The following is a 15,960-nucleotide window of genomic DNA, read 5'->3' on the forward strand; positions in this document are numbered from 1 at the left end:
TCCCACAATAAAAGGCCACTTTAAAATGTGCAGTTTTTACACACAACACAATGCCACAGATGTCTCAAGTTTTGAGGGAGTTGTCAATTGGCATGTTGACTGCAGGATTGTCCACCAGAAATGTTGGCAGAGAATTTGTTAATTTCTCTACCATAAGCCGCCTCCAACATAGTTTTAGAGAATTTGGCAATAAGTCCAACCTGCCTCTCAACCCGGAGACCACATGTAACCACACCAGCCCAGGACCTCCACATCCAGCTTCTTCACCTGTGGGATCATCTGAAGGTGAAGGGCGGGCCTAATGAATACATTTTTATTGGCTGATATTCCTGTACACTACATATTCAAAAGTATGTGGATTGGGCTATTTCAGCCACACCGGTTGCTGACAGGTTTATACAATCGAGCACAGAGCCATGCGATCTCCATAGACAAACATTGGCAGTGGAATAGCCCATACTAAAGAGCTCAGTGACTTTCAATGTGGCACCGTCACCTTTCTAGCAAGTCAGTTCATCAAATGTCTGCCTTGCTAGAGCTTCCCCGGTCAACTGCCAATGCTCTTATTTTGAAGTGAAAACCTCTAGGAACAACAACGGTCGTCCGTTAAGCCACACAAGCTCACAGAATGGGACCGCCGAGTGCTGAATCTCGTAAAAATCGCCTGTTACAACACTCATTACCAAGTTCCTGCCTCTAGAAGCAACGTCAGCACAATAACTTTTTGTCGGAAGCTTCATGAAATGGGTTTGAAATGGGTTTCCATGGCCGAGTAGCCGCACACAAGCCGAAGATCACCATGCGCAATGCCAAGCATTGGCTAAAGTGATGTTCTCTGGAGTGATGAATCATGCTTCACCATCAGGCAGGTCAGGGCTCTGTGCGGGCTAACCATCTCGACAAACGTTTTCTGTATTGACCTCGCTGCACGGGGTCATTGTCATGCTGAAACAGGAAAGGGCCTTCCCTAAACTGTTGCCACAAATTTGGAAGCACAGAATGGTCTCGATTCTACCACATGTTTATTTTTGATTTATCTTTATTTAACCAGGGGAACCTAATGAGACCAGGGTCTCATTTCCAATGGTGTTCTGTGAACATCAGTTCACAGGGAACCTAATGAGACCAGGGTCTCATTTCCAATGGTGTCCTGTGAACATCAGTTCACTGGGAACCTAATGAAACCAGGGTCTCATTTCCAATGGTGTCCTGTGAACATCATTTCAAGCAATGTGAGCGAGACATTTAAGCGGGTGTTCACTACAAAATTACAGTTACAACATTTCAAATAAATTACATTCCGTTTAAAATGGCATCTAATATATACAATCAACAAAAGAAGTTGAGTTTTAATTGGTTACATTTTATTTTAGCAGAGCCCTAAATTCTGGGACCAAATAATGTGTTTTATAGTGACCTATAGGTCATCGCAAGACTGAGGGGCATATGAATTGAAAGCAGTCTTCCTTAACTCAGAGGAACTTCTAGAACTAACCAGTCTAGAGATTTTAACTCAGAGGAGACCCGTGGAACTTCTAGAACTATCCAGTCTAGAGATTTTAACTCAGAGGAGACCCGTGGAACTTCTAGTACTAACCAGTCTAGAGATTTTAACTCAGCGGAGACCCGTGGAACTTCTAGAACTAACCAGTCTAGAGATTTTAACTCAGAGGAGACCCGTGGATCTTCTAGAACTAACCAGTCTAGAGATTTTAACTCAGAGGCGTATTATGGTATTAGGGTATTATGAGAGTTTCTGGAGAAGTCCTTTATATACAAATAATAGCCAATGTTGGTTCCTTCTAGTAGTCAGAGACTCCCCAACCAACAGAACTATATAAGAGACAATGTTGGTTCCTTCTCGTAGTCAGAGACTCCCCAACCAACAGAACTATATAAGAGACAATGTTGGTTCCTTCTAGTAGTCAGAGACTCCCCAACCAAGAGAACTTTATTGGGGCGGCAGGGTAGCCTAGTGGTTAGAGCGTTGGACTAGTAACTGAAAGGTTGCAAGATTGAATCCCCGAGCTGACAAGGTACAAATCTGTCGTTCTGCCCCTGAACTGTTCCTCGGCCGTCATTGAAAATAAGAATTTTCTCTAGTTAAATAGAGGTAAAAATAAAAAACTATAAGGGACAGAAATGATCACCAGTTATACAACGCATGGCTGAGTGGTGGACTGAATCTAGAGGTTTAAACACAGAGACTGAGTGGTGGACTGAATCTAGAGGTTTAAACACAGAGACTGAGTGGTGGACTGAATCTAGAGATTTAAACACAGAGACTGAGTGGTGGACTGAATCTAGAGGTTTAAACACAGAGGCTGAGTGGTGGACTGAATCTAGAGGTTTTAACACAGAGGCTGAGTGGTGGACTGAATCTAGAGGTTTAAACACAGAGGCTGAGTGGTGGATGGAATCTAGAGGTTTAAACACAGAGACTGAGTGGTGGACTGAATCTAGAGGTTTCAACACAGAGACCGAGTGGTGGACTGAATCTAGAGGTTTAAACACAGAGGCTGAGTGGTGGACTGAATCTAGAGGTTTTAACACAGAGGCTGAGTGGTGGACTGAATCTAGAAGTTTAAACACAGAGGCTGAGTGGTGGACTGAATCTAGAGGTTTTAACACAGAGACTGAGTGGTGGACTGAATCTAGAGGTTTTAACACAGAGGCTGAGTGGTGGACTGAATCTAGAGGTTTTAACACAGGTCAGAGAGACAGAGCTGAGTGGTGGACTGAATCTAGAGGTTTAAACACAGAGGCTGAGTGGACTGAATCTACCAGGTTTTAACACAGAGGCTGAGGGTTGAATCTAGAGGTTTAAACACAGAGACTAGAGAAGCAGCTGAGATGGTGGACTGAATCTAGAGGTTTTAACACAGAGACTGAGTGGTGGACTGAATATAGAGGTTTTAACACAGAGACTGAGTGGTGGACTGAATCTAGAGGTTTTAACACAGAGACTGCTGTGTTCATGTAGATTGAGTCGTCAGTCAATTACTGGGAGGAGTGATGCTTGAACAACCTTCCCCCGAGACCCGGAGAGAAAAACATCAACTTGGGTTTTATCAGTATTTAGCAGTAATTTAAGATCAGTGAGCTATTCGTGAATTGAATTAAAACCAAGCAGGTGGTGGTGAATGACCTGCTGCACTGAGGGGGCACGGAAATAAATAGCTGTCATCTGCTTAGAGATGTAAGCCCCAGTTTTTATTATTCAGGGACAAACAAACATGAATGTAAAGAGTGAACAGAAAAGCACTTAGTATTGAGGTTTGTGGGACTCATTTAGTTATGTTAAGAAAATGACACTGAAATTCATCGGCAGAGTTTGGTCTAGACCAATTTCGCGTGGCTTCCGTTGCCGGAGTGCATGATCAACAGTATCGAATGCTTTCGACAGATCAATATGAAGGGCAGTGCTGTGTCCTGTCTAGTGAGTTAACCAGGTCATCATGACTAGAGAAGCAGCTGAGATGGTGTCCTGTCTAGTGGGTTAACCAGGTCATCATGACTAGAGAAGCAGCTGAGATGGTGTCCTGTCTAGTGAGTTAACCAGGTCATCATGACTAGAGAAGCAGCTGAGATGGTGTCCTGTCTAGTGAGTTAACCAGGTCATCATGACTAGAGAAGCAGCTGAGATGGTGTCCCGTCTAGTGGGTTAACCAGGTCATCATGACTAGAGAAGCAGCTGAGATGGTGTCCTGTCTAGTTTGTTAACCAGGTCATCATGACTAGAGAAGCAGCTGAGATGGTGTCCTGTCTAGTGGGTTAACCAGGTCATCATGACTAGAGAAGCAGCTGAGATGGTGTCCTGTCTAGTGAGTTAACCAGGTCATCATGACTAGAGAAGCAGCTGAGATGGTGTCCTGTCTAGTGGGTTAACCAGGTCATCATGACTAGAGAAGCAGCTGAGATGGTGTCCTGTCTAGTGGGTTAACCAGGTCATCATGACTAGAGAAGCAGCTGAGATGGTGTCCTGTCTAGTGGGTTAACCAGGTCATCATGACTAGAGAAGCAGCTGAGATGGTGTCCTGTCTAGTGAGTTAACCAGGTCATCATGACTAGAGAAGCAGCTGAGATGGTGTCCTGTCTAGTGGGTTAACCAGGTCACATGACTAGAGAAGCAGCTGAGATGGTGTCCTGTCTAGTTGGTTAACCAGGTCATCATGACTAGAGAAGCAGCTGAGATGGTGTCCTGTCTAGTGGGTTAACCAGGTCATCATGACTAGAGAAGCAGCTGAGATGGTGTCCTGTCTAGTGGGTTAACCAGGTCATCATGACTAGAGAAGCAGCTGAGATGGTGTCCTGTCTAGTGGGTTAACCAGGTCATCATGACTAGAGAAGCAGCTGAGATGGTGTCCTGTCTAGTGGGTTAACCAGGTCATCATGACTAGAGAAGCAGCTGAGATGGTGTCCTGTCTAGTGGGTTAACCAGGTCATCATGACTAGAGAAGCAGCTGAGATGGTGTCCTGTCTAGTGGGTTAACCAGGTCATCATGACTAGAGAAGCAGCTGAGATGGTGTCCTGTCTAGTGGGTTAACCAGGTCATCATGACTAGAGAAGCAGCTGAGATGGTGTCCTGTCTAGTGGGTTAACCAGGTCATCATGACTAGAGAAGCAGCTGAGATGGTGTCCTGTCTAGTGAGTTAACCAGGTCATCATGACTAGAGAAGCAGCTGAGATGGTGTCCTGTCTAGTGGGTTAACCAGGTCATCATGACTAGAGAAGCAGCTGAGATGGTGTCCTGTCTAGTGGGTTAACCAGGTCATCATGACTAGAGAAGCAGCTGAGATGGTGTCCTGTCTAGTGGGTTAACCAGGTCATCATGACTAGAGAAGCAGCTGAGATGGTGTCCTGTCTAGTGGGTTAACCAGGTCATCATGACTAGAGAAGCAGCTGAGATGGTGTCCTGTCTAGTGGGTTAACCAGGTCATCATGACTAGAGAAGCAGCTGAGATGGTGTCCTGTCTAGTGGGTTAACCAGGTCATCATGACTAGAGAAGCAGCTGAGATGGTGTCCTGTCTAGTGGGTTAACCAGGTCATCATGACTAGAGAAGCAGCTGAGATGGTGTCCTGTCTAGTGGGTTAACCAGGTCATCATGACTAGAGAAGCAGCTGAGATGGTGTCCTGTCTAGTGGGTTAACCAGGTCATCATGACTAGAGAAGCAGCTGAGATGGTGTCCTGTCTAGTGGGTTAACCAGGTCATCATGACTAGAGAAGCAGCTGAGATGGTGTCCTGTCTAGTGGGTTAACCAGGTCATCATGACTAGAGAAGCAGCTGAGATGGTGTCCTGTCTAGTGGGTTAACCAGGTCATCATGACTAGAGAAGCAGCTGAGATGGTGTCCTGTCTAGTGGGTTAACCAGGTCATCATGACTAGAGAAGCAGCTGAGATGGTGTCCTGTCTAGTGGGTTAACCAGGTCATCATGACTAGAGAAGCAGCTGAGATGGTGTCCTGTCTAGTGGGTTAACCAGGTCATCATGACTAGAGAAGCAGCTGAGATGGTGTCCTGTCTAGTGGGTTAACCAGGTCATCATGACTAGAGAAGCAGCTGAGATGGTGTCCTGTCTAGTGGGTTAACCAGGTCATCATGACTAGAGAAGCAGCTGAGATGGTGTCCTGTCTAGTGGGTTAACCAGGTCATCATGACTAGAGAAGCAGCTGAGATGGTGTCCTGTCTAGTGGGTTAACCAGGTCATCATGACTAGAGAAGCAGCTGAGATGGTGTCCTGTCTAGTGGGTTAACCAGGTCATCATGACTAGAGAAGCAGCTGAGATGGTGTCCTGTCTAGTGGGTTAACCAGGTCATCATGACTAGAGAAGCAGCTGAGATGGTGTCCTGTCTAGTGGGTTAACCAGGTCATCATGACTAGAGAAGCAGCTGAGATGGTGTCCTGTCTAGTGGGTTAACCAGGTCATCATGACTAGAGAAGCAGCTGAGATGGTGTCCTGTCTAGTGGGTTAACCAGGTCATCATGACTAGAGAAGCAGCTGAGATGGTGTCCTGTCTAGTGAGTTAACCAGGTCATCATGACTAGAGAAGCAGCTGAGATGGTGTCCTGTCTAGTGGGTTAACCAGGTCATCATGACTAGAGAAGCAGCTGAGATGGTGTCCTGTCTAGTGGGTTAACCAGGTCATCATGACTAGAGAAGCAGCTGAGATGGTGTCCTGTCTAGTGAGTTAACCAGGTCATCATGACTAGAGAAGCAGCTGAGATGGTGTCCTGTCTAGTGGGTTAACCAGGTCATCATGACTAGAGAAGCAGCTGAGATGGTGTCCTGTCTAGTGGGTTAACCAGGTCACATGACTAGAGAAGCAGCTGAGATGGTGTCCTGTCTAGTGGGTTAACCAGGTCACATGACTAGAGAAGCCTTAAAGTTATTTTTCACCTTCTTTGGCGTATTACGTCTGTAAACATTATAATCATGCAATGGAATTGTCATCAACAGAGATTTTAACCAGAGCACACTGAAACATGCCCATCTTGGGGATAATACTTTGTACATTCATAGCCCATTAGCTCCGTTAGCCCCATTAGCTCCGTTAGCCCCGTTAGCCCCATTAACTCCGTTAGCCCCATTAACTCCGTTAGCCCCATTAGCTCCGTTAGCCCCATTAGCTCCTTTAGCCCCATTATCTCCGTTAGCCCCATTAGCTCCGTTAGACCCATTAGCTCCGTTAGCCCCATTAGCTCTGTTAGCCCCATTAGCCCAGTTAGCCCCATTAGCTCCGTTAGACCCATTAGCTCCGTTAGCCCCGTTAGCCCCATTAGCTCCGTTAGACCCATTAGCTCCGTTAGCCCCATTAGCCCCGTTAGTCCCATTGGCTCTGTTATCCCTGTTAGCTCCGTTATCCCTGTTAGCTCCGTTATCCCCATCAGCTCCGTTAGCTCCGTTTGTCCCGTTGGCTCCGTTAGTCTCGTTAGCCCCGTTAGCCCCATTAGCTCCGTTAGCCCCATTAGCCCTGTTAGTCCCTTTAGCTCCGTTAGCCGCATTAGCCCCGTTAGCTCCGTTATCCCTGTTAGCTCCGTTATCCCTGTTAGCTCCGTTATCCCTGTTATCTCCGTTATCCCTGTTAGCTCCGTTATCCCTGTTAGCTCCGTTAGCCCTGTTAGCTCCGTTATCCCCGTTCGCTCCGTTAGCTCCATTAGCCTCAGGCTGGTTTTAAAGTCTGCCGGAGAGTTTAGAGTCTGATTTTAGCACCCCTAGAATTGAGAAAATTTCCAGCAGTCAATACACAAAACTCATGTAGTAATAGCGGGAATTACCTGGGGGCTGTCAGAGTCACTGGGTTAGTGACTGGGCTATGTTCCAAGACAGCCGCTGTGGTCCTCAGTCGCTTGGCTCTATTTATCTTCATTTGAACAATCCAATCGCTTCCCAAAACCGGTGGAAATAGCCACGTTCACTGTGGCACAGTATGTTTTCATTTAGAAATGGCAACTTAAGTAACTTATGTAACTTACTACAGCAGTATGTTTTATGGTCCCCCACTATGAAATTGAGAAGGGGACTAAGAATCTGTCTCTTTACATTTGTTCATGTGTACGTCACGCGATATCTCAGACACCACTGGGTGAGTGATGCCTCATTCATGGGGGATGACATGTTACGATTGCCTTGTTTGTTCGTTGTTTGACAGGACCCGCTGTCCGTATTGATCACTGATGCTGATTAGACTGACTGTAATATTAAAGTGTAGGTATTTGATTAGACTGTCTGTAATATCATAGTGCTGATTAAAGTGTAGGTATTTGATTAGACTGTCTGTCTCCTTCCTTACTCCATCAAGGTCAATGGAACGGAAGCTCCTCTCTTGTAACTAAGGCCGGTTCTCTTGTAACTAAGGGCGATTTACCCTATACCTGGACTAAAACTCAAAAACTTCAAATGGAGAATGTCCATTGGGTTTGCTTTGTCTGTCCAGGACTAGGCTTTATCTGTGTCTGGGAATCTGGTCCTAAGAGTTTTCGTAGGTATTTTATAAACATCAGAACATGTTTTTTATTTGACTTATGTAATATGCTATAGCCAACCAGGTTAAATGCTGTAGGGTATTGCTGAACCAGGTCTAAATGCTACTAGCCAACCAAGTCTAAATGCTACTAAACCAGGTCTAAATGTGCTGATTAAATGCTGTAGCCAACCAGGTAAATTTGCCAACCAGGTCTAAATTCTACTAGCCAACCAGGTCTAAATGCTACTAGCCAACCAGGTCTGAATGCTACTAGCCAACCAGGTCTAAATGCTACTAGCCAACCAGGTCTAAATGCTACTAGCCAACCAGTATTTGGTCTTGGTTATATAATGTGTTAGTAGTCATGCGGCTAACAACTACAAAGGCTTCATGTCTCAGAGGGAGAGACCAGACACATGGCTTCATGTCTCAGAGAGAGAGATCAGACACATGGCTTCATGTCTCAGAGAGAGAGACCAGACACATGGCTTCATGTCTCAGAGATGTCTCAGAGACCAGACACACGGCTACTAGTCCAGACCACATGGCTTCATGTCTCAGAGAGAGAGACCAGACACATGGCTTCATGTCTCAGAGAGAGAGACCAGACACATGGCTTCATGTCTCAGAGAGAGACCAGACACATGGCTTCATGTCTCAGAGAGAGAGACCAGACACATGGCTTCATGTCTCAGAGAGAGAGACCAGACACATGGCTTCATGTCTCAGAGAGAGAGACCAGACACATGGCTTCATGTCTCAGAGAGAGAGACCAGACACATGGCTTCATGTCTCAGAGAGAGACCAGACACACTGCTTCATGTCTCAGAGAGAGCAGACACACGGCTTCATGTCTCAGAGAGAGAGACCAGACACATGGCTTCATGTCTCAGAGAGAGAGACCAGATGTCTCAGAGAGAGAGACAGACACACGGCTTCATGTCTCAGAGAGAGAGACCAGACACATGGCTTCATGTCTCAGAGAGAGAGACCAGACACATGTCTCAGAGCTTCATGTCTCAGAGAGAGAGACCAGACACATGGCTTCATGTCTCAGAGGAGAGACCAGACACACGGCTTCATGTCTCAGAGAGAGACACACACATGGCTTCATGTCTCAGAGGAGAGACCAGACACATGGCTTCATGTCTCAGAGCCAGACACACATGTCTCAGAGAGAGACCAGACACATGGCTTCATGTCTCAGAGGGAGAGACCAGACACACGGCTTCATGTCTCAGAGAGAGAGACCAGACACATGGCTTCATGTCTCAGAGAGAGAGACCAGACACATGGCTTCATGTCTCAGAGGGAGAGACCAGACACACGGCTTCATGTCTCAGAGAGAGAGACCAGACACATGGCTTCATGTCTCAGAGAGAGCAGACACACGGCTTCATGTCTCAGAGAGAGAGACCAGACACATGGCTTCATGTCTCAGAGAGACCAGACACACAGCTTCATGTATCAGAGAGAGCAGACACACGGCTTCATGTCTCAGAGAGAGAGACCAGACACATGGCTTCATGTCTCAGAGAGAGAGACCAGACACACTGCTTCATGTCTCAGAGGGGGAGACCAGACACATGTTCTACCGTCTTTAGTTTCATCACAAAATAGTAACAAACCTTTTGACTTTACCTTACCGTAACATCTCTCTCTCTGTTGTTAAACAGGGATTTAACTTAAATTTCTGATAGTGGGCGAGAGAGTTTTATTTGTGTGTATTGTTGTGAATTGTTAGATATTACTCCACTAGTGGAGCTAGGAACACAAGCATTTCACTACACCTGCAATAACACCTGCAATACATGTATCACTAGCCACTTTAAACAATGCCACTTAATATAATGTTTACATACCCTACATTACTCATCTCAAATGTATTGTAGCGACCCGCACAGACAGCTGTGTGTTATGTGTTAGGCTAGGAGGTGGTTGTGTTGTACTGACCAGTACCCGGTTTCATCACAAAATGTCAATCAACCTTTCTGCCAATCACGGGAATGCCTGGAATGTTCTGATGCCGGGCATCCTGGTGGTTGGCGGAGTGGCGTAAGGGGGTGGAGCATGGAAGTTAAGACCAGGTTTAGCTTTTGTTCTTCTTGTGAATCTGGGCTTCCCAAGAGAAGGTCACTGCTAGTGGAGCTAGGAATCTGTTATCTTTTGGCGTGTGCTACCTGCAAACAGTAGCCTGTGTAATAATGAACCGTCAATTCGCAAACTCAAGCCTCTGTCTGGACAATTGTTCATTTATGATCTAGTCAGGTCATTACAGTATATACTGTACCTGATACCATCTACTGCATCTTGCCTATGCCGTTCTGTACCATCACTCATTCATATATCTTTATACATATTCTTCATCCCTTTACATTTGTTTGTATAAGGTAGTTGTTGTGAAATTGTTAGGTTAGATTACTCGTTGGTTATTACTGCATTGTCGGAACTAGAAGCACAAGCATTTCGCTACACTCACATTAACATCTGCAACCATGTGTATGTGACAAATACAATTTGATTTGATTTGATATGTGTTTGTGACCAATAACATCTGATAAATGTGTGTATGTGACCAATAACATGTGTTTTGATTTGTTTATAGCCTGGTACAGTTTAAGCTCCATCATGTTGTTGTTGTCCTGAGGTAGAATGTATACAGTCACGATAACAGATGAAAAGAGAGGTAGAAGAGTCAGAATTTGAGCATTGGGTATTTCAAGACAGGTGAACAATGGATCAAGACTACCACTCTGCCATAGAGTCAACACACCATGTGCTGTTGAAGAGGCATACCCCTCCCCTCTCAGGTATTTTTCAGTTCAAAACAGATCAACTCCAAAATAATCACAAAATAGCAAAGTCGGGTTGAAGCTCGTTGAAGCTAAGGTTAGGGTTTCTTCTAGACATCCATTAAGGTTCACATTGGCCGTTCTAAGTCACTCAAATCCATTTGTTTTGCATATCTGATTAGAATCTGATATTTTTCCTGCACTCTAAACAGCCAAAAAGCACATGGAATTTGATATTTGACTGCTGTGGCTAGCTGAACAGCTACCTACCTAGCTAGTTGACTGCTGTGGCTAGCTGAACAGATACCTACCTAGCTAGTTGACTGCTGTGGCTAGCTGAACAGCTACCTACCTAGCTAGTTGGCTGCTGTGGCTAGCTGAACAGATACCTACCTAGCTAGTTGACTGCTGTGGCTAGCTGAACGGCTACCTAGCTAGCTAGTTGACTGCTGTGGCTAGCTGAACGGCTACCTACCTAGCTAGTTGACTGCTGTGGCTAGCTGAAAGGCTACCTAGCTAGCTAGTTGACTGCTGTGGCTAGCTGATCGGCTAGCTAGCTAGTTGACCTATGTGGCTAGCTGAACGGCTACCTAGCAAGCTAGTTGACTGCTTTGGCTAGCTAAACGGCTACTTAGCTAGCTAGTTGGATCATGTTACATTTTGAGGCTTTAAACGTGTTCTTACATGTTTGCATATTTGTCACCTTAGCTTGCTACATAACTTCTGAGTGACAGGAAGCACGAGCACCACCACCAATCAGCCGGCACCACTGCTCACACACCTGTTGTTACTATGACAACTATCATAGTTGTCTGAACACACACACAAATCTGATTTGGTCACTTGTAACTTACTGTTTGGACAGTCAGTATTCCAAAACGGATTTGAAAAACAAAATTAGTTTGAGGATTAGGGCCTGCAGTGTAAACAAAGCCTTCGTCACTAATGTGACCGTGTTGTTCATTCAGGTGGTGATCATGGTGGGCACCATCCTACTGGCCTACTACTTTAGGTTAGGTTGTGTTTGAGTTAGGTCAGGTTGTATTTAGGTCAGATTAGGTTGTGTTTGAGTTAGGTTGGGTTGTATTTAGGTTAGGTTGTGTTTGAGTTAGGTCAGGTTGTATTTAGGTCAGGTTAGGTTGTGTTTGAGTTAGGTTGGGTTAGGTTGTGTTTGAGTTAGGTTAGGTTAGGTTGTGTTTGAGTTAGGTTCGGATAGGTTGTGTTTGAGTTAGGTCAGGTTGTATTTAGGTTAGGGTTCCATCCTGATATCTCCCTGACGTTGTCTCCCCAGCTGGTGATAATGGCAGGGACCATCCTGCTGGCCTACTACTTTGAGCTGACCGACACGTTCGGCATCCACGTCCAGGGGTTCTTCTGCAACGATGCTGACCTGATGAAGCCGTACCCCGGGGTGGACGAGAGCAGCTTCATCCCTCCCCTCATCCTCTACTGCGTGGTCGCCGCCACTCCCACCATCATCGTGAGTATTTCTGTCTGTCTGTCTGTCTGTCTGTCTGTCTGTCTGTCTGTCTGTCTGTCTGTCTGTCTGTCTGTCTGTCTGTCTGTCTGTCTGTCTGTCAGTCTGTCTGTCTTTCTGTCTGTCTGTCTGTCTGTCAGTCTGTCAGTCTGTCAGTCTGTCAGTCTGTCAGTTGTCTGTCTGTCTGTCTGTCTGTCTGTCTGACAAGTCTGTCCACTGTTGCTGTCTGTCTGTCTGTCTGTCTGTCTATTAACAGTTATTACAACATGAATGACAAGTATTACAACAGTTGCAACAGGTCAACAGGTATTACAACAGGTATTAGGTATTACAATAATTAACAGTATTACAACAGGTATTACAACATGTATTACAACAGGTATTACAACATGTATTACAACAGGTATTACAACAGGTATTACAACAGGTATTACAACAGGTATTACAACAGGTATTACAACATGTATTACAACAGGTATTACAACAGGTATTACAACAGGTATTACAACAGGTATTACAACAGGTATTACAACAGGTATTACAACATGTATTACAACAGGTATTACAACAGGTATTACAACAGGTATTACAACAGGTATTACAACAGGTATTACAACAGGTATTACAACAGGTATTACAACATGTATTACAACAGGTATTACAACAGGTATTACAACATGTATTACAACATGTATTACAACAGGTATTACAACAGGTATTACAACAGGTATTACAACAGGTATTACAACAGGTATTACAACATGTATTACAACAGGTATTACAACAGGTATTACAACAGGTATTACAACAGGTATTACAACAGGTATTACAACATGTATTACAACAGGTATTACAACAGGTATTACAACATGTATTACAACAGGTATTACAACAGGTATTACAACAGGTATTACAACAGGTATTACAACAGGTATTACAACATGTATTACAACAGGTATTACAACAGGTATTACAACAGGTATTACAACAGGTATTACAACATGTATTACAACAGGTATTACAACAGGTATTACAACAGGTATTACCACAGGTATTACAACAGGTATTACAACAGGTATTACAACATTACAGGTATTACAGGTATTGAACCCCTTTCTGGGACTTCTGTCTTAGTTTGTAAAACAAGTTGAACCCCTTTCTGGGACTTCTGTCTCAGTTTGTAAAACAAGTTGAACCCCTTTCTGGGACTTCTGTCTCAGTTTGTAAAACAAGTTGAACCCCTTTCTGGGACTTCTGTCTCAGTTTGTAAAACAAGTTGAACCCCTTTCTGGGACTTCTGTCTCAGTTTGTAAAACAAGTTGAACCCCTTTCTGGGACTTCTGTCTTAGTTTGTAAAACAAGTTGAACCCCTTTCTGGGACTTCTGTCTCAGTTTGTAAAACAAGTTGAACCCCTTTCTGGGACTTCTGTCTCAGTTTGTGAAACAAGTTGAACCCCTTTCTGGGACTTCTGTCTCAGTTTGTAAAACAAGTTGAACCCCTTTCTGGGACTTCTATCTCAGTTTGTAAAACAAGTTGAACCCATTTCTGGAACTTCTGTCTCAGTTTGTAAAACAAGTTGAACCCCTTTCTGGGACTTCTGTCTCAGTTTGTAAAACAAGTTGAACCCCTTTCTGGGACTTCTGTCTCAGTTTGTAAAACAAGTTGAACCCCTTTCTGGGACTTCTGTCTCAGTTTGTAAAACAAGTTGAACCCCTGGGACTTTCTGGGACTTCTGTCTCAGTTTGTAAAACAAGTTTAACCCCTTTCTGGGACTTCTGTCTCAGTTTGTAAAACAAGTTGAACCCCTTTCTGGGACTTCTGTCTCAGTTTGTAAAACAAGTTGAACCCCTTTCTGGGACTTCTGTCTCAGTTTGTAAAACAAGTTGAACCCCTTTCTGGGACTTCTGTCTCAGTTTGTAAAACAAGTTGAACCCCTTTCTGGGACTTCTGTCTCAGTTTGTAAAACAAGTTGAACCCCTTTCTGGGACTTCTGTCTCAGTTTGTAAAACAAGTTGAACCCCTTTCTGGGACTTCTGTCTCAGTTTGTAAAACAAGTTGAACCCCTTTCTGGGACTTCTGTCTCAGTTTGTAAAACAAGTTGAACCCCTTTCTGGGACTTCTGTCTCAGTTTGTAACACAAGTTGAACCCCTTTCTGGGACTTCTGTCTCAGTTTGTAAAACAAGTTGAACCCCTTTCTGGGACTTCTGTCTCAGTTTGTAAAACAAGTTGAACCCCTTTCTGGGACTTCTGTCTCAGTTTGTAACACAAGTTGAACCCCTTTCTGGGACTTCTGTCTCAGTTTGTAAAACAAGTTGAACCCCTTTCTGGGACTTCTGTCTCAGTTTGTAAAACAAGTTGAACCCCTTTCTGGGACTTCTGTCTCAGTTTGTAAAACAAGTTGAACCCCTTTCTGGGACTTCTGTCTCAGTTTGTAAAACAAGTTGAACCCCTTTCTGGGACTTCTGTCTCAGTTTGTAAAACAAGTTGAACCCCTTTCTGGCTCCAGACAGGGAGGTCCTTTCATCTGTGCTCCTTTATCTTTAGTTATTTAATGACTAGATGTGTTAATTAATACAACAGAAAAGATCAATACATCAACCTAATTTCTCTTTAAATATGTATTTCTACGTTTGATTGGGACTGCTATTTTCACTGTCTTTTGACTGGCTATGGTTGGTTAAGATAATTTGTTAGAGTGTTTACTTGAGATTTGGTGCAAGGAAATGGCTGGAGTTTTCAGAGGTTTAAGGATAGCTGCACCAGGGGTCGCATAGAGGTTACATCTAAGGTTCCACCAGGGGTCGCATAGAGGTTACGTCTAAGGTTCCACCAGGGGTCGCATAGAGGTTACGTCTAAGGTTCCACCAGGGGTCACATAGAGGTTACGTCTAAGGTTCCACCAGGGGTCACATAGAGGTTACGTCTAAGGTTCCTCCAGGGGTCGCATAGAGGTTACTTCTAAGGTTCCACCAAGGGTCAGATAGAGGTTACATCAGTAAGGTTCCACCAGGGGTCGCATAGAGGTTACGTCTAAGGTTCCACCAGGGGTCGCATAGAGGTTACGTCTAAGGTTCCACCAAGGGTCAAATAGAGGTTACATCAGTAAGGTTCCACCAGGGGTCACATAGAGGTTACGTCTAAGGTTCCACCAGGGGTCAAATAGAGGTTACATCAGTAAGGTTCCACCGGGGGTCACATAGAGGTTACATCAGTAATGTTCCACCAGGGGTCACATAGAGGTTACATCAGTAAGGTTCCACCAGGGTCACATAGAGGTTACATCAGTAAGGTTCCACCAGGGGTCACATAGAGGTTACATCAGTAAGGTTCCACCAGGGGTCACATAGAGGTTACATCAGTAAGGTCCCACCGGGGGTCACATAGAGGTTACATCAGTAAGGTTCCACCAGGGGTCACATAGAGGTTACATCAGTAAGGTTCCACCGGGGTCACATAGAGGTTACATCAGTAAGGTTCCACCAGGGTCACATAGAGGTTACATCAGTAAGGTCCCACCGGGGGTCACATAGAGGTTACATCAGTAAGGTTCCACCAGGGGTCACATAGAGGTTACATCAGTAAGGTTCCACCGGGGTCACATAGAGGTTACATCAGTAAGGTTCCACCAGGGTCACATAGAGGTTACATCAATAAGGTAACACCAGGGGTCACATTGAGGTTACATCAGTAAGGTCCCACCGGGGGTCGCCAGAGACTGAC

General features: G+C 44.7%; 1 pseudogene; it reads left to right on the forward strand.

The window, feature by feature from the left end:
* LOC135548033 (phospholipid phosphatase-related protein type 1-like) overlaps positions 1-15,960 on the forward strand; it is a 134,396-nt pseudogene that overhangs the window by 52,940 nt on the left and 65,496 nt on the right.

The sequence above is a fragment of the Oncorhynchus masou genome, chromosome 11 (assembly GCF_036934945.1).
Source record: "Oncorhynchus masou masou isolate Uvic2021 chromosome 11, UVic_Omas_1.1, whole genome shotgun sequence".
In the NCBI taxonomy this organism is placed as follows: Eukaryota; Metazoa; Chordata; class Actinopteri; order Salmoniformes; family Salmonidae; genus Oncorhynchus; species Oncorhynchus masou.